This window comes from Lissotriton vulgaris, chromosome 9 (genome assembly GCF_964263255.1).
Source record: "Lissotriton vulgaris chromosome 9, aLisVul1.2, whole genome shotgun sequence".
Taxonomy (NCBI): domain Eukaryota; kingdom Metazoa; phylum Chordata; class Amphibia; order Caudata; family Salamandridae; genus Lissotriton; species Lissotriton vulgaris.
In genome coordinates, this window is record NC_141697.1 from 182,759,239 (window position 1) to 182,785,160 (window position 25,922).

Consider the following 25,922-nt stretch of genomic DNA (forward strand, 5'->3'; position numbering starts at 1 on the left):
ACTCATGACATGGTCAGTGACATTACTGATGACATCGCAAATGACATCACTCATGGCATTGCTGATGACATTATCCAGTGACTGAGTTGTGTTAAATATACATACAAAGATGTATTGATGAATGAGTGACTGTATAAGTGAGTGATTAGGTGTCTCAGTATATATCACCATGCCAAAATATTTTGATATTGAAATATCGTCAGCAGGAATATTGTTATCATGAATATCGATTTTAAGGTAAGTAATATTGATTTTTAAAATATCGGTCAGCGACACTGTTGTGGAAACAGGACCGCCGACAAGTGCTCAACTGTACCGCTACCATCATTACAATGCAACTGCCTTCACAGCGGTTGCAATGTGTATATTTTCTAATGCGGCTTGTGCTGGGGGCTGCAGCACAAGCTGCAAAAGAAAATATACACTTTTAAAATATCCCTTCACCTTGTGGCAGGCACCATGGTGCAGGGATGTTTATGGGGAGTCCCATAGCAGAGGTCCACTTTCCACCTGCCTTTTCATGAAAAGGTAGGTGAAAAGGAACGTTATAATCCCTACGGCGGTGCCTGAGCAGGCAGTGCCTCTATTGTAGGGATTACTGTCCCTCTGACGGTCCGATGGGCTCCTTGAGCCCATTAGAAAGAGTTGGACGGTCACTACGCCTGCTGCCTCTTACCACATCCATTGTAATGTGGCGGTCGGACTGCAGCAGCAGATGCCGGTCAAACAGCAAAGGACAAGCCGTCGGTTGCTGTCCAACCTACGTCAAAATGAGGTTTATAGCTGTTTAAAATATTGTTTGTTAATTATTGGTATGTATTTTAGTATATATTTAAATGTATAATTATTGTTTTTGCTGTTTAATATGTTTGTTACATTTTTATTAGTTATTAAATTTAAAGTAATTGATTTTTTTTATTTTTAGTGCCGTAGTGAGTTGTGGGTTTGTAGAAGTATAGGGTGGGAAGTAATTTAATTATAATACATTAAGGATTATTTTCTATTTATTTTGTATTTATTTAATTGATATTTATTTATGTTAATAGAGATATTATTTTATATAATGCCAATTATATGTACCAGTTGTCGGGTTTATAGGGTTAAAGGGTGGGAAGTAATTTATTTGTCATTAATTAATAATAAGTTGTAAATATTAACTAATCCATAATTATTATTTTTTTAGGTGCAGGTTGTGAGCTTTATAGGTGATAAAGGGTGGGGAGTAAATTAATTTGAATTAGTTATTTAGTTGTTAAATACTATTACTTATTTAATTGACAATTATGTTTTTTAATTGTGTAATTACATTTTATGTTAAGTTTAATTTTAGATATGGGTTTATAGGGGTAAAGGGTGGGAAGTTAATTAATTGTAATGAATTAGTATTTATTCTTCAGCTAATATTATTTGTTTAATTGATAATTATGTTAATGGTTTCATATAGGTATGGGATGGGGAATAAATTCATTGTAAGTAATTAACAATTAGTTTTTAAATGAATATTAATTATTACATTGATACTTAATTATGTTAAGTGTGTGAATAATTTTCTGTTAAATTATATGAATGTGTTGTTTGATTTGCAGGGGTATATTGTGGGAAGTAACTTCATTGTAATTCATTATTAATTAATATTTAAATAATGATTGTTAGTGTGTTGATAAATATTTATGTTAATAGTGTAAATCTTTTGCTTTTTAAAGTTAAGTTTTAGGTGCAGGGTTTGAGTTTTGTGGGGCTATTGGGTGGGAAATAGAAAAATTAAATGTACTTATTGCATTTCGTTTGTTAAATAATTTCTAAATAAAAATGTTTATGTGTATGAAAATAATTTTTGTATTTTATTTATAATATATGTAGTTATGTGTGATATGTATTTAACATTGTAATATGTTTTATTTTCAATATTTAAAATATGTATTTATTTGTACATATTTATTTGTACATATTTATATTTTTCTTTATTTACTTTGTTTTGAAAATAATTGTATTTTGTTCTAGATATTTAGTTTTTTGTTAATGTTGCTCTGACTTCAGTGGAAATAGTAAATGTTACCCCTCCGCAATCTAACACTTTCCCTCCTGTTGCACTGACTAGATTAGGAATAGTACATTTTACCCCTCCGTTATCCAACACTTTCCCTTCTGTTGTAATGACTGGAGTGGGGATAGTGCATTTTACTCCTCCGCAATCCAACACCTTTCCTACTGTTGCACTCATTGGAGTGGGGATAGTAAATGTTACCCCTTCGCAATCCAGCACTTTCTCTACTGTTGCGCTCATTGGAGTGGGAGTAGTATATTTTACCCCTTTGCAATCCAACACTTTCTCCATTGTTGTACTAACTGGAATGGGAATGGTAAATTGTACCCCTTCGCTGTCTAACACTTTCCCTACTGTTGTACTGACTGGAGTGGGAATAGTACATTTTACTGCTCTGCCATCCAACACTTTCCATACTGTTGCACTTATTGGAGTGGGAATAGTACATTTTATCCATCTGCTTTCCAACAGTTTCCCTACTGTTGTACTGACTGGAGTGACATTAGTCAATTTTACCCCTCTGCACTCCAACAGTTTCACTACTGCTGCACTGGATGGAGTGGGAATAGTACATTTTACCTATTGGCATTCCATCACTTTCACTACTATTGCATTTACTGGAGGGAGATTTGTAAATTGTACCCAGTGTCATTATTTTTCTGTTGTGTGAAGTGGGAATAGTAAACTTTTTATATATTTACTATAATAATATATAAAGTTTTCTATACATTGTAGTGGGAAGAGTGTATGTACTACGTTTTATAATTTATAATTTATTTTGTATTGTTATAATTAATATTTTTATATTTGTGTTTATTTAAAATTAAAATATATATAATTATTATTGTTTTAATGTGTAAAATCGATATTCTATCAGTGAACATGGGTGAGTGACTGGCTTTGTGAATGGCTGTATCAGTCTGTCAGTTGATGTCTAAGTGGCTGGTGCCTAAGTGGCTGCTATGGGTGTGTGAGTGGGTATGTGAGTGGCTGTATTTGTTAGTGATTGGTTGTCAGAGTACCTTTATGTTTGTTTTAGTATCTGTGTGGGTGGGTCAGGGGCTGTGTGACTGCCTGTAAAGACGAGTGAGTCAGTGGCTATATGGGCTAGTGAGTATGTGTGTTAGGGGCTGTGTGGGTAAGTGAGCGCGTTTATGGCTACGTGGGTGAGTAAGTGGATATGCCAGTGGTATATGGGTGAGTAACTGGGTATGTGAAAGGCAGTACAGGTGAGTGATGGGGTATATGAGTGACTGTATGTATGAGTAAGTGAATGAGAGAGTAGCTGTAGGGGTGATTGTGTGCTTCTGTCAGTGACTGAATAGGTGAGTGAGTACATGTTAGTATCTGTATGAGTAAGTAAGTGAGTGTGTGTGTGTATCTGTATAGGTGAGCAAGTGGCTGTGTGATTGACTGTATGGGTGAGTGATTAGGTGTGTGAGTAGCTCTATGGGTGACAGACTCAGTGTGTGAGTAGCTGTATGGGTGTATGAGTGGATATGTCAGTGGATGTATTAGTGACTGAGTGGGTGTATGAGTGGCTGTATGGGTGAGTGAGTAGATATGTGTGTAGATCTGTGAATCAGTTAGTAGGTGTGTAAGTACTGCTATGGGTTTCTGAATGGTTGTGTGGGAGTGGGTTTATGAAAACTACTATGGGTTGAGAGTGGGTGCGTCACTAATTCTGTGAATGATGTCATCAGTGATGTCTTTTGCGATGTCATAAGTGATGTCATCAGTGATGTCACTGATCATGTCATGAGTGATGTAATATCTGAGGTAATATGTGAGGTCATAAGCAGTGCATTGCGTGGGCGTGAGTTATCGTTAGCTCAGCTAACTATTACTGATTAATTTTACTTGTTTTATACATGTGTGGTAAGAACTATCCACCGACAACAGTGGTTGTCTTTTGAGGGGCCCCAGGTTGGTCACCCGTCAAGACCCACATCACAAGCAGTACAGTTAACCCATCCGGGACACCAGGGTATCGTCAAGACGAAGAGCTGACTTAGAGAAAAGGTGTTGTTTCCCGGAATGGCACTAAATGGTAGAGCAAGCTGTCATCTCATGTCAATGGTGCCAAGTATCTGGAAATCCTGAACGTTCACCCCCTATCATTACTGAGGATAGCCCAAAGTATCCCTGGGAGAATATGAGCATAGATTTCGGACACCTCCCAGACAGGAGGTATACATTCGTCATCATCGATGACTACAATAAATATCCCTAAGTAGAAATTATTGGGAGTCAAACTGCTGCTGAAGTCATCACCAAAGTAGAAAAGATCGTTACAACCCATGGATTTTTCAAAGTGGTTAAAACCGACAACGGCCCTCCGGGCAGGAGTTTGCTGATTACCTACACTCCTGGGGCACAAAATAACACCAAGGTGGCCCCAGGCCAATGGAGATGTCGAGCGTTTTATGCGGACCCCAAAGAAGGTGATCAAGATCGTTCAGGCAGCTGAATCGTTGGTGGAAAGGGTCATCTACAGTTTCTTGAGAGAATACCGAATGACACCCCATTTCACAACAGAAAGGGCTCTAGGACATGCCAATATGGAGTGAGTGGTGCAAGGCACCATCCCAACTGGACCCCATCGTCCATTGATGATGCCAAGGTTCTAAACAAAAGGACTGTCATGAATAGCCAATCCAGTGTAAGATGAAAGGCCAAGACTTCTGCCATTTTTTCGGGGGACTTTGTGTATCTTAAGGATCACCACCCAGGAAGCAAGTTCCGTCTCCCATTTGAGCACAGCCTGTGGACAGTGATATGTTGGAAAGGAACCATGATCACATCACGCCGAGGAGAAGAGGAAGTCACTTGGAACATTTCATTTTTCAAAAGAGTTCATGACTTAACAGTTGCTACCGACTTCCATGAAGAAGACAATACTGGGGATAGCTACTGCTACTATCCTGAGTCTCAGGTGTCAAGCCCCTGCAGCACCCCAAGGGGTTTCTCACTCGAAGACAGCATGTTGAAATTTCCTGAGGCTACCTCTATCACACCTGGGGACCGAAGTGAAGCGGACTGACTGGCGCCAACCCCGCACCACTAGTGTGAACGCTCCGTCTATCACCTAAGAGGTAATCCAGCCCCATCATTCCACCTGACAGGGTTCCTGGTGTGATGTGGGCGAGGCGTGCATCAGGAGTCGATGGACTGGTAACTGTAAACTGCTCCAATGATGAATATTAAGATTGTATCCTCCAACATGTGTGATGTGTTGGCTTAAAATATAATTTTCCAATGTTTCTTTTTTACTAAAGTTAAGGAGGAATATATTGTTCCACATAGAAAGTATGTCGGGGGTGATCAGGCTGGTTCACCAGCCCACGTCACCTAAGTGGTATGCCCCAGCATGATGCAATGCTGGGTATATAAATAAATGGGTGGACTGATGACGTCAGTCATGGACCACGGAGAGTAACTTATCGCTGGCTCTGTGTGATCCTTTATGCCGCGCTTCACAAGAACTCCACACCAGCCTTCTGCTTAGGCCCCAGATGGCCTGGTCCAGTTCTGCGTCTCTTTACTCTACAAATCCTGTGGACCCATGTTAACCTGGTAAGGATATTAAATGTCATGGTTGGGGACGAGAATGGAACTAACCCCCAACTGCCCCGCTGCCTCACCTTCTGCGCCTAAATTCCGTTGTCTGGTAATACTTATACCGCCCCCTGGTACAATGAGGATTGTAGGCAAGCCAGGAATGACAACACTAGCGGTAAAGCAAGGATATAGAGAGACATTAAAAATAGAAGTAGGATGTATAAGAAGGCACAGGTCGAGGCAAAAAGGAATTGGGAGGCAGAGAGCTTATTAGTAGAGGCCTCAAGATTGAAGGATTGCCAACTTTTTGGGCACGTTCTGCCGAAAGGGACAACTGAGCAGGTCAGCGAAGATGATTTCTGTATACAGTCCAATGTCTGGGAAGAGTATTTTCAGGACTCTATTCCGGCATGGCCTGTGACCCTAAGGGGTTGGATGCAGATTTAGCTGATGTCTGTAACCCTGGACCACTGGAATCAAGCTAACCTGGCTGATGACGGCTGATAGCCAGAAACCGGTCCTAGGATGCTTGATTCCGGTCCAAGGAAGACTTGGCTTGGCAGTTCGGGCTGGACTGTTCCCATGAGGCACAGGTTCAAGACTGATTTGCATATGGCCATGTCTGAACTGGGGTGGTCTGGTGAGAAAAATAACGATGGATTAAACCCAGATCTGTGACTGGGGGTGAATGTTTTGCCATTGTGCAACATTCCGTACATCAATTGATGTTTTTGCATTTATCACCCCGAGTGGGACGGGAATGCTCAGACGTGAGTCCTGCGCTCTCCAGACCACTGGAATCAAGCTATCCTGGCTGATGACGGCTGATAGCCAGAAACCGGTCCTAGGAAGCTTGATTCCGGTCCAGGGAAGGCTTGGCTTTGCAGTTCGGGCTGGACTGTTCCCATGAGGCACAGGGTCAAGACTGATTTGCATATGGCCATGTCTGAACTGGGGTGGTTTGGTGAGCAAAATAACGATGGATTAAACCCAGATCTGTGACTGGGGGTGAATGTTTTGCCATTGTGCAACATTCCGTCCATCAATTGTTGTTTTTGTATTTGTAACCCTGAAGCAGCACATGATGATGCGGCTGATTTCTCCATTGAGGAAACTGTCTTAGCTATTAGCTCTCTGCAGACTGGGAAAGCTCCAGGGCTAGACAGACTCCCGGGAGATTTGTTCAAAGCAGAGGCCACTGTATGGGGACCGGTGCTACACACAGTCTTTAATGCTGTTCTACGAGGGGTAGATAACCCCACAACCCGGAAAGGCGCTGAAAAAAATCCCAATTTTTAAAAAGAGAGACAGGGGGATCCGGCTGATTACAGGCCAATCAGCCTCCTAGATGTTTCCCAGAAGGTTTTTAGCAAAATTATATTGGCACGTCTCCAAAGTTGGATAGAGGAGAACAATATACTTTCCCATCTGCAGGCAGGTTTCAGGACCTCTAAGAGTACCCTGGATCAGGTATTTGATTCCTTTTGCTCATTTGGAAAGAAGTGACAATCAGAAAGGGCCATTTGTATGTCGTGTTTATCGACCTCAAAATGGCATTCGACTCTATATATCGCACCGAACTCTGGGCGGCCTAGAAGCCTAGGACTTCCCGGTGATCTACTTAAACTATTGGTTCGCCTACATCAAGATAACTATGCAAAGTTAGGTGGAACTCTGATGGCAGCCTTACTAATAATATATCAGTCTCTAAGGGGGTATGCCAGGGTTGTGGCCTCGCCCCAACCCTGTTCACTTTGTTTATGAATGGGCTCATAAGCGATCTCTATGACTGCGGAGGCGACCAGCGTAAAATTAGCAGGTAGCCCTATACCCTCCTTGCTATCTGCAGATGACACAGTGCTCATATCGAAAACGCCAATGAGCATCCAGAACGTCCTCACCAAGTTTGCAAAACCATGTAAAGATAGTGGCCTAGAAATAAACTGCTCTAAAACGAAATGCATGGCTTTTAATCCCTATAAATGTACCAAGGGTAAAGTGAGGCTGGGCACCCAATTTCTAGAGCAGGTTAAGGCTTTTGATTATCTGGGAGTCCGAATTAGTGACAGTACAGCATGGACCCCCCAGATTGAGAAGAGTGTATTGACACTCCAACATGTGGACTGTGCTACTGCTACTGCGAAGAGGGTAAATGTTCAGCTTTTCACCCCATTTCCCTGACCATTGAATTACATCGAACAAAAGGGCTAGGCGCGACCCCTTATGTGAGAGAATTGTGGGGTCTGGAGTGCCTGAAACAACCAGAGGTCGCTCATAACAAATTCTTAAGGGCGATCCTTAACCTCCCAATGAACACGCCCCTATTACCTCTATGCCTTGACCTTGGTCTTAAACCTATTAGTTATTTCGCTATTCTTAAGGTGCTTCTGTTTTGGGGAAGACTATGGACCAGCAGCACCCAGATTCCGGTTAAGGATGCATTGGAGGAATTATTAATCTTACAAAAACAATCTGGGCGTTTGGTTTAATAAGGTTAAGGATTGGTTTTTCAGACTGGGCTTGGGAATCATGTGGGAGGACCCAAAGTCTATTCCAAAACAAATGGTACCCCAGCTAAACAAAAGGTATTGGGAATATGTTGATTACTCTTGCAGTGATGTCAGGGCACTTGGCACTTTAACCTCCAGCTTTTTGAATGTCAAGGGCTGTTTTAAGTTCGATCTGTATATGGATGATGTTGAACTCCCGCAGGCATGTGCACTTTACATACAATGTAGGTATGGGATCCTCCCACTGAATATCATAAAAAGTAACTAGGTTAATGTCTCTGTAACCTCTTTGTGCCCGTCTTGTCACTCTACCCCAGAGATGCTAGAAAAAGAAATTCTGTCCTGCCTACATAAATCTTAGGAAAACCTGGATTATTCCCGTCTGCCTAGTGCTTTCCTTTTTTCGCCCTCTGATGCCTTAAGTATATTTAAGTCTGACACTACAAGATGGTTTATATTCACAATTTCAAGATATCTGCTTTATTCCAGGTGGCTGAGATCTAAAGTGGCAAAACAATATCTTGCCATAGCAGGCGCGGTGCGTCCATTTGGGCGTGGGGGCATAGCCCCCCCCCCGCCCACAGTTCCCTCGGTCTGAATCAGTTTACTTAAGTTCAAAGACACCGAGGAAGAACTGACAATCATGTCAGTCAGCATGACATCGGACCGCCCACCCCCTTCAGAGACTGAAGGAGGTTGGTAGTCCGGCAGCATGTTGACTGACATAAATAATTGTCAGACCAGGGGAAACAGGCAGCAGCACAATACAAGTGCGCATGAGTGGGGACGGAGGGCGAATTTTTCGCCCATGCCCTGTCATTTGCACTTGTGTTTTCACATGTTTGCGCATGCCCATTAGGAGCCCCTCGGTCTCCTAATGGGCAGGCGGCAGACGAAGACAAACCTGTGCCCCAAGGGCTGAGAGGGGTTGCCGGTCCTTGCATGTAGCTATGAATTACAATTGATGTATAGGCACTTGAAGTTGATGCTATTTTGAGATTTAGTGTTTTTAATGTTGTCATGTATTATTGTATGCCTTGTGATTTTATGTATGTGTATACTCATGCTATTGATCAAATATACACTCACACACACATATATATATATATATATATATATATATATATATATATATATATATATATATATATATATATATATATATATATACTTCCATCACCCCCTCCAACGAAGACAGTGAAGAGGCCAAAACAAGGGGAAACGGTGGAAACAGTCTTTATTCCCCTGAAGCAGGCAAAGAGAAACTTGCATCTCGCATCACCCGCTTGTGGGCGAATGCATTTCGGCTTGGATTGAGCCTTCCTCAGCGCCGCGGGTATAGATACTTTACTTCAAGTGGCGGCAATTTTCACTGGCATAGTGTCACGCCCCACCTGATTGGTCCAGCGCTGTTTCCGCCCCATCTGGCTCCAATACCAATCGCAATTGTCCCTGGTGAGTCGCAATATGTCCAGCGACTACCTGTCCCAGCATGCAGTTCTCGTGCTAGTAATGGGTTGATGTTGCGTGGGGGTAGGAAAACGCTGTGCAGATGAAAGAAACTTCACACCCTGCCACTGTGAAACAAGCCGTCTCCTCCGGTGCCCTTACCGTCTCACCCTCCATGAGTCCGATGTCAATTAAGCGGGGGCTTTGATGCCCAACGTGGAGCTGGATGACTCCAACACCGCTGTAATTTCGCCCAGATCAGGAGGTGGGCCCTGGCAAATCCCAGTACCCCGGGCAATTCCAAACGCCGCAAAGGCGGCAACCAGCAGGTCAGGGCCAACTTGTAGGGACGGGGGCCTCTTGGCGCAGTGCTGGAAACCGCGCTGAAATATGCTTCCATCACCCCCTCCAACGAAGACAGTGAAGAGGCCAACACAAGGGTATATATTACCTACTGGCAGTCGCCAGTAGTTAGTTATAGTTAGGATTGTTTCTATAGGAAATCCGCAACATTCTATTGGGAATAACTTTGGCGCCGGTTGAGGAATCTGCCTGTAATTTTCCATAAATTTGCCTCGCTGCGCTCCGCTCCTTCCCTAAAAGTTTGGGGGGGATTCGTCAAGCGGGGGCTGAGATAAAAGGGGGGTCCCAAAACGTGTTTTCCCCATGTGAATTTCCATAGGGCGGTTGGACTCACTTTTAGCCCGAACGGCTGAATGGATTTCCACAACACTTGGCAAAATTGTAGGGACTGGTAGCCTGATGTGCCTTTGCTATGTCTCAAGATATGTGCTCCAGTGGATTTTGAGTAATTTAGGTTCAAAAAAATATATATATCTGGGCGGAGCCTAACCACGCATCTAATCTGATTGGCTGTCAGCACTTCATCCAAGAAGTGTTGGCAGCCATCTTGGGACCAATATACATGATAGCACCTCATTAAAAAGCATTGTAGTTAATAGAGGGTTTTAGGACTTTAGTTACATTATAAATCATTTGTTGATGGTACTGTAGAGAGCCACCCGGCCTCTAACACACAATGTATCCACTGATACACGCATCCCCACACCCTCGGGGCGGGCTCGCCTCGAGGTATATAATAAACAGGCGGAAGACTGCTCGGGGTCTTTCCGGCATACCTAATAACTGTGTGTCTGTGTGTCTGTGCTGCTGCTAGTGACCACGTGCGAGGCCCTGACCTCACCCTGCAACATTGGCGACCAGGCAGGTACCGTCCCCGCGCGTGCCCCGCCACCTGCTGTGGACATCGGCCATCCTCCACCGGCGCCGCTTCAAAGCGTGCCGCCCGCACTGCTCAGATTTGGCCATGGAGCCCACCCGCTGTGGCCATTCGTCTGTTCACGGCCTGCCTCCTGTGTCCCCCAGCCTGCGTGTTGGCTCGAGGCCCGCCCACGCGCCTCCTCCGCAGGAGCGTGTTCAGCCGGCGGGGCTCGCCACACGCGAAGATCGGGTGAGTGCTCCAGCTGTGGCCCCGCCCGCGCGGCGCACCTGCGGCCTAGTCAAGGCCCCCCCGCGCTTCGCGCACTCTGGGCCTGTCTCTCACCTCTCGGCCCCAGGCACGTAGCCATAGCGCACCGCATTGCGCGTGCTGCCTAGGAGGGGGACGGGTGAAGAGGAGCGACGGTGCACATCGGCTCTTGGCCGTCCAGCCTACCCTGCTCAGCGTGGGACGTGGATCCACGGCCTTCTCTGATTGACTGCTCTCTTGTCGACAACGACGCGCTGTGGCCTCCCCCAGAGTCACGGTCCAGAAGCATCAAGCATTGGCAAATCCTAGAGATCCCCATTTTCAGTCACGGTCCATAAGCAACAAGCATTGGCAAACCCAAGTGACCTCCTTTTCTGTCCTGCTGCCTGTAACACGGACCCTGCTTGGCCCCTGCATATCCACACACTGCCCTCAGTGGGCTCCACCACCTAACATCCCTGTTTCTGGAGGAGGAGTAACACATGCGCACAATCGAATACGCAATGACGGACCCCAGGCAAGGAGGCGCGACGGCAGCGGCCGCAACAGGCCCAGCACCACCAGGTCCCGCAGGACAGCCCCAGGACCGTGCCACCGGCCCACAGCTGATCGGCCATGCCCACACAGGGGTTGCCCCCCTCCCCCCTTTCAGAGAGTCGGCTGACCCGGCAACCGCGGCGCCGCGGTGGAAAGCGTGGCTTGGCCATCTTAATCTGTATTTCAAAGGCACCCGTGAGATGGACAGCACGGTCAAGAGATCCCTCCTGATCCTCTATGGAGGCCCCGAAATATATGACCTCTTTGAGACTCTCCCAGAAACAGGAGGTGAAGACGACTATGACGCAGCGGTCGACGCACTCAACGCTCACTTTGACCCCCAACTGAACAATGACTGAGAAATTTAAGTTCAAGAGGGCTTGGCAAACGGAAGCTGAATCTGTAGACATGTATTATGCCAGACTACGCCGGTTAGCCAGTAGCTGCCCGTTCGCTAACCCGAGGGAAGAGATCAGAGACCAAATTAGCGTGGGGTGCCGGTCAAAGTTGCTCAGAAAACTCATCCTCAGACAGCCAGGGATTACTCTAGACGAAATACTCGTCCTCGCTCGATCCCATGAACTGTCGGATGCAAGGGCCGATGAGATGGAAATGGCACTATGCTCACCCATGGCCCCGCCGGCAACTCCCAAGATGGTGCCAATCAAAGAAAAACGGGTGGACGCGTTGCAGAGAAGACCACAAGGCAATCGTCCGCGCCAATGGCAATCCCGAGACGCCCAGTGCGCATACTGCGGTGGAGACCATCCAACGACAGCGACATGCAGCGCCAAAGGAAAAACATGCTCTAAGTGTGGCAGACTGAACCACTTTGCAGCAGTGAGTCAAGGAGGGAGATACAGGCCAAATGCCCCTAGGTCGCGTGGAAGATATGGACCCAGGTCCTTAACACAAAAAGTGAGGCAGCAGTCATTGGAGCCTGAACATCCGCCACCCGATAGTCAAGTTTAAGAAAGAAGACCGCGCTACGAAGATGACGATGACGATGAAGTATACGTAATATCATACGTCAGCAGAATATCCATCTCATTGTTGTGCCCGAGAGCCTCCAACGGCACATGCTAACCATTGCACACGTGGGCCACGAAGGGATGGCCAAGACGAAGGCCAGGCTGAGAAACAAGGTATGGTTCCCCGCCATGGACAGATTGGTAGATGATATGGTACGCTCCTGTCACACTTGCACCATAACAGGACTAGAACCGGCGCCAGCCCCGGTCATCACGGAAGAAGCACCTCAAACCCCGTGGACTCACCTGAGCATCGACTTCGGGAGCTTCCCGGATGGCAGACACACACTTGTGGTGATAGACTCGTTTTCAAAATTCCCTGTGGTAGAAGTCATCCCGTCAGTAGTGTTACCCCAAGTCAAAAAGGCACTTGATCACATCTTCGCAACGATGGGGCTCCCCGAAGAAATAAAGTCCGACAACGGGCCGCCATTTCAAGGGAGAGACTTTCAGGCTTATCTGGACAACCTCCGGATGCGGCACAGGAAAATAACACCGTTATGGCCTGTTGAATAATCATGGAAAAGTTGTAAAGTTGTGATGTATTTATTAGCAGCATGGCCATCCATCCACAGGTTACAGAGTACAGCTACAACTGATTTCTACAACAGCAACATGTCAGTTCCACTAGCATGTGGAATGCAGAACTCTGTTGAAAGGAAACATGTCGCATGCAGTGGCATGCGACAATGACCAAGCTTCTTAAAGAAATACAACATGAAATAAGAATACAACATCTTCCCTTTTCAAAACAAAAAGAAAAAGAGAAGAACAAATATGTACAATATTAAATAACAAAGAAAGTAAAATAAAAAAAAATAAAAAATTACATTCAGTCAGAAAATCTTTTAGGTAAGTTGACAACACGTTTTTCACCCTTGACTCTATGAGCTATAGAGTCCTCTGTGTCAGCATCAACATGTTCATCAGCCAAATTATTGTAAACATTATAAGGCTTAGTACACTTGGCTAACCTACACATATTCCAAATCCTACCGTCTTGGGTCATGACACTGTTGGTAAACACCTTTTTAATCTTAATTGGATCGGTAAATTTGCTGGATCCTTTGGGCAAAAGACCAGGTTTAAGAATTCTGACCCATTCACCCTCTTGAAAAAAAAGACGTTTGGTATTCCATTTCTTGTCATACCATGATTTGGTTTTCAACTGTTTACATTCCACACGTTTAGCCACCTCAACAATATTTTCCTTATCATCCAAAGCAACCTTGCTATACTTTTCTTTTAACCACCAAGGTAGAACACTGGAAGCTGGATTTCGACCTTTAAACAGTTTAAAAGGACTCACCTCTGTAGTAGAGTGGGGCGTGATACGATAAGTCCACAACCTTTCTCGCAAAGCACTTACCCAATTTTTTCCAAATTTGACAGATTCCACAATGAATTTTTTTAACACTCGATTAAATCTCTCCACTTGCCCATTTTCATGTGGTTCGTATAAAGATGTTAATCTGTGGACAACATTACATTCTTTAAGAAAAGTAGACATATCTACAGAGGTCAATTGCACCCCATTATCAGACACCATTACCGAGGGACAACCTTCTCTAGTACAAATGTCCTTGAAAAAACCAATCACAGCTTCTGTGGAAGCTTTGGGTACAAATTTAACTTCCGGCCACTTAGAATGGTAGTCTATCATGACCAAAGCATACTTTGAAGATTCTGGCAACATGTGAAAAGGACCAGAAATATCGAATGCAACTTTTTCCCACGGTTCCAATGGCCACTTAACCATTTTGAGGGGTGGAGTAATGGTTTTCATCATCCTGTCACTGGATGCACAATCCTGACATTCTCTGACAATTCTATCAATGAATCTGTCAATTCCAGGCCACCAGAAATACAACCTAACTAATCTTTTCATAGATGAAATTCCCGGATGAGTCCTGTGTGCCACCTTAAGTATGACATCCTGCATTCCTTCTGGAGGAACACACTTGCCTGACTTAAAAATAAAACCAGACTCTAATTCCAATTCTTCTTCCACATTATAGAAAGGCAAAAGTTCTGCTCTAATTTTGTCCTTGCTAGGCCAACCCCCATTGATATAATTTTTGAGTTCCTCCCATTTATCATCTTTCTGTACACACTCCAACCACAACGATTCAGAAATATCTTGAAAAGAATCTTGTAAAACATCCTGAACCGTAACCACAAAATCTCCTTCATGTAAAGTGCCCACTACATCTTGTTCACACGGTAAACGCGATAAACAGTCAGCCATAACATTCTTCTTACCAGGTACATAGCAAGTGACAAAATTATATTCTTGTAATCTAGAGGAAAGTCTGGCTATCCTGGCTGTTGAGTTCCATCCACCACCAACTGATAAAATGTTGATCAATGGTTTGTGATCTGTCCTAAGGACAAACTTAGAACCCCAAACATACAATCTGAAATGTTCAATCGCCCAGACACAAGCAAGAAGTTCCCTTTCTATCACTGCATATTTTCTCTCACACTCATTGAGAGTTCTGGATGCAAACGCTACAACCCACTCATTGTCACCCTCTTTTTGTGATAAAACACTGCCCAATCCATACAAACTCGCATCAACTGTAATTACACATTCCTTGTTTATGCGGAAGGGCTTAAGAGTAGGGGAACTTATAATATCATTTTTGATAGTTTCAAAAGCTTGTTGTTGTGTAGTAGACCACTTGAATTCCTCACCTTGTCTTAATAATTTTCTCAGAGGTTCCATCTTAGTTGCAAAGTTTACTACAAATTTGCTGTAATATTCACACATTCCAGCAAATGATAGCAACTGATCCTTATTTATTGGAGCGGGAGCCTTAATAATAGCATCTACATTTGATTTTTTAGGAACAACACCCTCACCCGACAATGTGTGTCCTAAATACTCCACAGATTCCTGAAATAATTTACACTTATGTGCTTTAAGTGTAAGCCCATTTGACTCTAATCTTCTGCAAACCTCTTGCAAATGAGATTCATGTTCATTCACATTTTTTGAAAATACTAGGATGTCGTCCTGAAAGCATTTGACAAACCCATCCAAATCTCTGAAAATATGGAACATTGTCCTTTGAAACACGGATGCAGCCGATGCTAAACCAAACGGCATACGTACATATTGGAATAAACCTTGAGGTGTAATGAATGCTGTAAGTTTCCTAGAGGTTTCTGTTAAAGGAATCTGGTGATAAGCCGATCTCAAATCTAATGTTGAAAATATTTTTGCACCTTCTAACATAGACACTAGCTCGTTTATATTGGGCAAGGGATGACAGTCAATAACAATATTAGCATTTAGTGCTCTTAAATCTACACATAGCCTTAATTTTTGATCCGGTTTTCTTACCAAAACTATGGGCGAAACCCATTCGGAGGATTCAATTGGTTCAATGATGCCCTCATCTAGTAAATCTTTCAACATATTTTTAAGTTCCTCCCTGATGTTGATAGGTACACCTCTAAGCTTTTGTACAACTGGTGTATGGTTTCTCTTAAGAACAATATTATGTGAAAAATGTTTGAGCATTCCTAATTTTTCACAAAATACTGAACCAAAAGACTTTACTAGATTATCAGCTTTTTCAGCATAAGAAGTAGCAATATTAGATGGTTCAATCAATGAAACAGTACCCATGAGACTGTCATCACACAGAGAAATGGGATCTTTGGCACGTGGATTAATCAGAATTCCTAATTTCCATTGATCCCACCATCCTAAAACATTAACACCCCTGAGAGAAATATATAATTTTATGTCAGCTTTTCTATTTCTAAATTGAATCGTTACTTGAAAAAAACCAAGAATGTCAATTCTTGTACCAGAGAAATTTTTTGCGGAAATATCAGGTTCATTCATTTCATTCAACATTAAAGACTTAGCTAAAATCTGGTTAAAATACTCTTGAGTAATGATAGTCCAAGGCGAACCTGAATCCACCATGAGGGACAATTGAACATTACCAATGTTGAAAATGCAATCAGGTGCTTTAAGGTGTAACAAGGCCTGTTCATCAATGATGGATACTACAAAACCACAAGAATGTGATTCAAGATTACAGATTTCATCTGCATTCACTTCTGCTACAGAAGAAACAGAACCCTTATTATGAGACTGAAAGCGTCTGTCCCTACACATGTTTCCAAAATGACCAATTCTTTTACAAAAATTACATTCTTTTTTAAGTGCTGGACAACCTGGAAAGGAAGCATAATGAGATTTGTTTCCACATCTAAAACACATTCCTTGTATATTACTATAATCATTAGACTTTTGTGTAAAATTAGTCTTAGATCTGGAAGGCACATATTTAGATGAAGGTTGGTTAGCCACAAATTTGTTATCCTGTCTATTTTTGATAACACAGACTTCTTCCTCAGGAACTTTCTTTTCTGAATCATTTCTAATAGTTTTCATCCATAAGTCAGATTGTTCCTGTGCTTTCGCAATTGCAATTGTCTCTGTAAGATTGGGATCACCCATAACCCAAAGTTTGTCCTGTATTTTTTTGCATTTAACATGTACAATGATCTGGTCTCGAATCATTTCATCTGTCATCATACCAAAATTGCAATGCAAACTTAACGATCTTAAAGAGGTTAAAAAGTCATCAAAAGTTTCATCTTCTTTCTGTTTCCTAGTATAGAATTTAAAACGATTTAGGGCAATGCTGACAGTGGGTTTAAACCTTTTCTCAAGTCTCGCTAAAGCTTCAGTATAGACGTTCATTGAATCTCCACTACCATCGCTTGGAGAAATAATTTGTGGTAAAGATCTAAAAATAACTTGTCCTTCTGAACCAAGGCAATGTAAAAGATTACTCTTTTTCCTCTCCGAGCCCATTCTTTCACCATCAATGGCTTTCATATAAGTCATGAATTCTTCTTTCCACCTAGTCCACGGCATAGGTGGATCTCCTTTTAGTTGTAAAAATTTAGCAGGAGGATCGAATTGCATGTTGTAGGTAAATAACTTGAAAAATTATATTATAAAATGTAGATGGAAGAAAAATAAATAAATAAAATATAGTTCAATGCTGAAATTCTGTACAATAAATATAAATTGAATTTGTTTGTCTTTAATTTGTAGAACAGTTATGTATTTTCCAGTTAAAGAAAACATAGAATGAAAGTTGAATAGTCATGTATCACATACGCTGTATTTCGATGAATTCAGAGTCTCAAAAATGAATATTTTTTAAAAATTTTCAATAACCGAACATAAACTGGAATGATAACTTACTTGGACGCGTTGTGAGAAATAGCGTTGAAAAACGAAGCTTGTAAACGTATTAAATCGTTAAAGAAATATTTATCGGGTTGGTAGCGTTGGTAGCGTTGTCATGGAAACGCCAAACAAAGTAACGATGTCAGTGATGGAGACTGCGTAGGAGCGTGATGAACGTCATGTGTCATAGAACTCAACGCGCATGCGCTGAAAGAATCAAAAGCGCTCGAGCACAGGCATCGGAAAGTGTTTACGTTTGAGATTTCAGCTTTAAAACAGGTAAACACATTGAAAAAATACTCGAAAATGTTAAACGAGTGCCGCTTTCAATTCAGTTAAAGTCATAGAATCACAAGACGACTTGAAATTGAGACGATAAAAAAATGATATAAATTGGTACTTGCAAAGACGATAAAAAAAATAGATAAAGCTTGTAATTAACGCAGGATTCAGCCGCAGGTGCGATCATAGCACATAGACATTCAATTTCAGCCGCAGGTACAATCAATGTACATGTATTCAAATAAATTAAGAAAAGTACATACCAGAATTTCAGCAAAATAACAAAATAGTGAGTTCAACACCACTGAAATCCATGCTGCTTAGTGGTGATTTCCCTCGTCGCCATATTTTGTTGAATAATCATGGAAAAGTTGTAAAGTTGTGATGTATTTATTAGTAGCATGGCCATCCATCCACAGGTTACAGAGTACAGCTACAACTGATTTCTACAACAGCAACATGTCAGTTCCACTAGCGTGTGGAATGCAGAACTCTGTTGAAAGGAAACATGTCGCATGCAGTGGCATGCGACAATGACCAAGCTTCTTAAAGAAATACAACATGAAATAAGAATACAACATGGCCCCAAGCCAATGGGGAAGTAGAAAGACTAATGCGGACCCTAAACAGAGCCCTCCGGATCGCGGTTGACGGTGGGAACGACCCGGAGTCTGCCCTGGATCAATTTCTAAGTGCATACAGGCAGACCCCACACAGCACCACAAAATGTGCCCCAGCACATGTCCTATTCAAGAAGGCACAACGAGGCAATATACCAACAGCACCCACCTGGACACTAGAGACAAGGAACAGCGAAGACATCCAGTCGCGGAGGCTCCTAACTAACCAGAAGGCGACCACTGCTCGGCACGCAAAACAACCCAGAATACGAGGAGACACCGTGGTGGTCCAAGATCGCCATTCAGGGTGGAAATTCAGGACTTCTTTTGAACCAGAGAGGTGGACAGTTGAAAAAGTTCAAGGAACCATGGTGACGGCGCGCCGAGGCCGTCAGACAGTCACCCTCAACATATCCTGCTTCAAAAAGGCAGGAGGGCCGGCAGGCATTCCCGCAAACATCGTGGAAGCATCGGGTACAGAGCCAGACAGCCAGGACAGAGAAGGACCGTGGGCCGAGGCCCCCGCCCGAGACCGAGCCAGGAAAGGCCTGACGAAGGGGCCAGCCAACCGGACACATCTCAAGATACTCGGTTAGGCCCCCCAGTGCGGAGTGCGGAGTGCTGAGGCGATCCCGGCTGGGGTCGCCGGCTCCCCCGCATGCAGAAGCCACCGATACCATATGAGGCCCAATCCAGGTCCAAGCCAGAGACTAAGAGATTTTGCCTGGACCTCACCTTAGTGGAAGTGTTTCTAGAAACGAACTGAATTGAAGGAGGGATGTAGAGAGCCACCCGGCCTCTAACACACAATGTATCCACTGATACACGCATCCCCACACCCTCGGGGCTGGCTCGCCTCGAGGCATATAATAAACAGGCGGAAGACCGCTCGGGGTCTTTCCGGCATACCTGATAATTGTGTGTCCGTGTGTCTGTGCTGCTGCTAGTGACCACGTACGAGGCCCTGACCTCGCCCTGCAACAGGTACCATACTCATTTTTGGGTGTGTTCTAAGGTGATTTTACCATGTGAAAAAGCCTTCTGCTGTGATATCATGAATCATGTTTGAAAGAAAACTAATATCTCATGATTTTCCCACAGTGGTTTGGAAGGGGATCTATAAGCTAAACTGAAAGCATATTTTCTGTAAATTCACATTATCTTTCTCAGTCATGTGAGCATGAAATCTGACATTCTCAGTAAAACATGTACATCCAACAAGGACAGAGACTGTCAGTTGGTTCCTTTGTGTTCTACTGCAGCCTCCTAGAGTGTTCTAAAGAACAACTAGAGCGCTAACAGTCCTACTTATTACAAAGGTATAGCACACCTGAAGCCATCATGATGGGAATAAAGTGGTAACTCTTAAAACAATTAATTTAAAAAGGAACAAAATGAGGGGGTACATTATGCCATAGAAAGTATTATTAGTGCTGCAGAAAGAAAAATTAGGGCACATTTTGAGTGACTTCTCAAATCCTCTTCTATTTCATTAAAATATTCTGACATGCAGTCAACCAAGATGGCCACCAGAGACAAAAGAGCCCAAATGTAGCCCAAATATCACCCATATGTAGCCCAAGTATAGCCCAATGACAGAATGTCCCAGAGTGTTCTAAAGAACAACTAGAGCGCTAACAGTCCTACTTATTACAAAGATGTGGCACACCTGAAGCCATCTTGATTGGAATTAAGTGGTAACTCTTAAAACATTTAATTTAAAAAGAAACAAAATAAGGGGGTATATTTTGCCATAGAAAGTATGATTAGTGCTGCAGAAAGAAAAATTAGGGCACATTTTGAGTGACTTCTCAAATCCTCTTCAATTTCATAAAAAAATTCTGACATACAGTCTCCCAAGATGGCCACCAGAGACAAAAGAGCCTAAATGTAGCCCAAATATCACCCAGATGTAGCCCAAGTATAGCCCAATGACAGAATGTCCCAGAGTGTTCTAAAGAACAACTAGAGCGCTAACAGTCTTACTTATGACAAAAGTATGGCACACCAGAAGCCATCTTGATTGGAATGAAGTGATAAGTCTGAAAACATTTAATTTAAAAAGGAACAAAATGAGGGGGTTCATTTTGCCATAGAAAGTATGATTAGTGCTTCAGAAAGAAAAATTAGGGATCATTTTGAGTGACTTCTCAAATCGTCTTCTATTTCATTAAAACAATTCTGACATACAGACTGAAACATGCACTTTGAATTCCAGCAGCAGACTTCCCTGGTGAGCAGTAGCTTTACTACAGTGATCTAATGAGCAACTAGAGTGCTAACATTCAGAATTTATGGCAAATGTTTGACACATCTGAATGCCTTCTTGATGGAACCAAAGTAAACAAGCATTGAAAATGCAATAGATCTCCCCCTCGTTTAAGTTAAAGCCATTCTGTTTGTAATGAGGTGTCTTTTTAGCTTTGCCTTTATTAGTGTTTTTTAAACTTTCATGTAAATAACATGCATCTGTATGCATATATGTATATGTATGCATGCATTTATATTTCTATTTATATAGATATACAGATATAAATGCATATGCATATATATGCATATATATATATGTGTATATGTGTGCGTGTAGAGAGAGGTAGAGAGGTAGAGGTGTAGAGGTAGAGAGGTAGCGGTAGAGAGGTAGCGGTAGAGAGGTAGAGACTAGTAGAGAGAGAAGTAGAGAGAGGTAGAGAGTAGAGAGTGAGTAATAGAGAGTAGAGAGTGAGTAGTAGAGAGTAGTGGAGAGCAGTAGAGAGAGTAGCAGAGAGTGAGTAGTAGAGTGAATAGTAGAGCAAGTAGTAGAGAGTAGTAGAGAGTGAGTAGTAGAGAGTGAGTAGTAGAGAGTAGTAGAGAGTAAGTAGTAGAGTGAGTAGTAGAGACTAGTAGCGAGAGAGTAGTAGAGAGTGAGTAGTGGAGAGTGAGTAGTTGAGAGTAGTAGAGAGTGAGTAGCAGAGAGAGAGAATAGTAGAGAGTAGTAGAGAGTGAGTAGTAGAGTGAGTAGTAGAGACTAGTAGCGAGAGAGTAGTAGAGAGTGAGTAGTGGAGTGAGTAGTAGAGAGTGAGTAGTAGAGAGAGAGTAGTAGTGAGTGAGTAGTAGAGAGTAGTAGAGAGTGAGAAGTAGAGTGTGAGTAGTAGAGAGTAGTAGAGAGTGAGTAGTAAAGAGTGAGTAGTAGAGAGAGAGAGTAGTAGAGAGTGAGTAGTAGAGAGTAGTAGATAGTGAGTAGTAGGTAGTGAGTAGTAGAGAGAGAGTAGTAGAGTAGTAGAGAATGAGTAGTAGAGAGTGAGTATTTGTGAGTAGTGGAGTAGGAGAGAGTAAGTAGTAGAGAGTAGTGGAGAATATTCCAAAGTTTGGCACAGCACCACTTGCACAATAAGTCCAATCAAATCATATCACTTAGAGTCCTTATTGAAGAGCTGAATCTTGGTGTATATTCAAATGCTTTTATTTTCCTTAAGTTTATGTACCACAGCCAGCCGAAACGTTTCGTTCTGTGCAACAGAACTTCTTCAGGGCGTTCTTATTTCCTTCAAGTTAAGTCGGCATCCTGTTGTCATATAACTAGATATGTCTTCCAAATGTTAGACGAGACGTAAGTACATTCTTATTCAAAGTGACTAGGTATCAATTTTACCCACACAATTCGGGCAGACTTGAGTAATTTATAGCATCCTCAAAGTCAGTCTTTCAAAAATTCCAAAGTACAGGACATGATAATCCAAATCCAAATGTTTCTCAAGAAAAGTCATTTTCAATCGTTCGGAATATCGGTGTTTGGGCAGATATGACCCAGGGACCCCCAGTATGCAAGGGGAATTAGTCCCCCCTCTGCAAACGCGCCAGTGGCCTGCGTTGCAGAGAGGTGTAAAAAGGGGCATAGCCTCATTACACCTCTGTGCAATTCAGCCCCCTGGCGCATACTGGAGGTTCCAGGTGGGCTAGTTGGCCCCCAGGGACTCCTAGTATGCAAGGGGAATTAGTTGCCCCTCTTCAAACATGCACGGGGGCTACGTTGCAGAGAGGTGTAAAAAAGGGTGTGGCCTCATTACACCTCTCTGCAATGCAGTCCCCTGGCGCATACTGGAGGCTCCTGGTCGGCTAGTTGGCCCCTAGGGACCACCAGTATGAAAGGGGAATTAGTTTCCCCTCTGCAAATGCGGCAGGGGGCTGCGTTGCAGAGAGGTGTAACAAGGGGCATAGCCTCATTACACCTCTGCAATGCAGCCCCCTGGCGCATACTGGAGGTTCCAGGTGGGCTAGTTGGCCCCCAGGGGCCCCCAGTATGCAAGGGGAATTAGTTCCCCCTCTTCAAACATGCACGGGGCTGCATTGCAGAGAGGTGTAAAAAGGGGCAAGGCTTCATTACACCTCTCTGCAATGCAGTCCCCTGGCGCATACTGGAGATTCCTGGTGGGCTTTCAGGTCTTATATAGTTAGGAATTAGCATTAAAAAAACCTTTGAAATTCACTGAAAAAAACATAGGTTTCAGTCCTTAAATAGTTAGGAATTAGCATTTAAAAACCTATGAAATTCACTGAGAAAACCATAGGTTTCACAACAGTTATAGTTAGGAATTAGCATTTAAAAAACCTATTAAATTCACTGAAGAAACCATAGGTTTGACACCAGTTATAGTTAGCTGGAAATTTCACTGACATAAAACCATTGAAATTCCCACGTTATAGTTAGTTGGACTCACTATAACTTGCGCGCCTGCAATGCACTGCTGATGCCATCACATATTACATCACTCATGACAACGTCAGTGACATCACTCATGACATCACTGATGACACCATCCTTGTGACAGAGTGACAGACCTCCTTTCAGTGTAATGTAACCCTTGAAACACATATTCAAAAATAGAAACTAAAACTTTCAAAAAAATAGAGATACCCATACCAGTTACAACAACCAATTCAGTAATACCACCATCTATATACACATCCACTCATTCACCAACAGTTCTACATAGTCACTCATACATATATTCACTCATCATATGTAGTGAAACACCTATACATCCTGTTACACACCGACAGTCATCCAAAAGTTACTCACACACATAATCACACATGCAAATAAACTATTGAACATCCATTTATTTGCATATACAGCTATACACACACTACCACCTTACTTCTAAGGAAACTTACACATACTTACTCGCTTAAACAATCACTTATAGAAACACATACTTATTTAAACAAGAACTCTTTCAATCTCTCACTCTCACATATACTCACTTATATACATCAATACTCACATATACTAGATTAAAACATATGTAGTTACTGATAAAGACACTAGTGAGACAGTCATTCACTCACTAACACACACATATGCACACTCATCCACCCATACAGTCCTGCACATATGCTGTCTTCAAAACACATACAAACAGTGAGTCAGTCATTGATGCATCTATGTGCTAAGTAACACCCCCACCAAACCATACAGACACTCATACTGATACTAAAAAAACCATCTAATAACCCATATACACACACATGTAGCTACTCACCAACCCATGCAGCCACTTATACACAAAGTGAAACACTGATACAAACATTTAAATATTTAAACAATACTCGCTAATATATGTATTCACTAAGATACACTTAATAAGCCAGTTAACCAATCAATTTAAAAAAAACATCCATTAAGACACTTATTTAAACATTTATTCTTCCATCGACCTTTACATATACATATATAAAACATATTTATTTTTCAGAAAGACACACATTCACTGGATGGTGTCATCAGTGATGTCATGAGTGATGTCACTGACCATGTCATGAGTGATGTAATATGTGACGTCATCAGCAGTGCATTGCAGGCGGGCAAGTTATAGTGAGTCCAACTAACTATAACGTGGGAATTTCAATGGTTTTATGTCAGTAAAATTTCCAGCGAACTATAACTGGTGTCAAACCTATGGTTTTTTCAGTGAATTTAATAGGTTTTTTAAATGCTAATTCCTAACTATAACTGGTGTGAAACCTATGGTTTTTTCAGTGAATATATATATTCACTGAAAAAACCATAGGAAGCGCCTACGTTTGTGCCGCGTATGCACCCCCGAAGCGCCTACATTCGCGCCGCGTATGCGCCTACGTTCGCGCCGCGTGTGCGCCCCCGGAAGCGCCTACGTTTGCGCCCGCGTATGAGCACCCGGAAGCGCTCCGGTGCGCGCAGCGTCAGCGCATCGAATCATGTGACCTTAAAATAACACTTTTCATTGGTTGCTAACAGTTTTTTTTTACAAAGAATGAAATCCCCACCCATTTTCTTCACTTCTTCTTTCACTTTTGTGACTGAAAGACCAGTTTTTTGCTCTTGGATCTTTCTTGGTTTACCATGGCTGCCAGAGAATCCAGCAGTGAAGATGAGCATGAATTCATCAATGAAGAGCCTCCTCAACCAAAGGTGAAGGAGCATTTCATTTGGAAATTTTTTAAAATACCACCTAACCAGAAAAGGGTGAATGCTCCAAAAGTGGAGTGCAGGATCTGCAAACAAGTCCTGTCACGGGGTGACCCCAAGAAGAAATATTATTTTGGGAACTTTACAATGATACGGCATGTGGAGAGTAGGCACCCCCAGAATTTTGCCCGGGAAAGTGTCAGGGCTCTGGCACAAGAGGTTCCCAGTGATGGGGCCTCTCCATCCACCGGAGGAGCAACTACTTCGGGGAGGGGGCGATCGCAGGAGCTCGTGCCAAATATTCAACCTGCTTTCAACAATGCTGTCCTGAAATGCAGATACTGCGATCAACTCCTTACCTATGGGGAGCAAAGTGTCCTGCTCATGGTTCGAGCATTGGAGAACCATCACTGCCGTTCCCATCCCTAATTTTTTTTGCTCCTGTTGAGCAGTTCCATTCCCTGTTTTTGTTTCTGTTCTTAAAAAAAGAAGAAAAAAAAGTTCTTTTCAGAACTACCTCCAATTCTCATCAAAGAGCTATATTCTTAAAAAAATGAAAAAGAGTAAGTGAAATGGAGTGCATTGATAATGGAAAGGAAAATGAGTAAGAAAGAACAGAAAGGTATGAGAGGAGAAAGGAAGTGAAGTAGGGGGACTGAAGAAGGTGAGTGTTGGATAGGAAAGTAAGGGGAAGAAGAGTGAATATGGGGAATGTGGATATTCAAAGTAAATGTTGAAAAGGAACAGG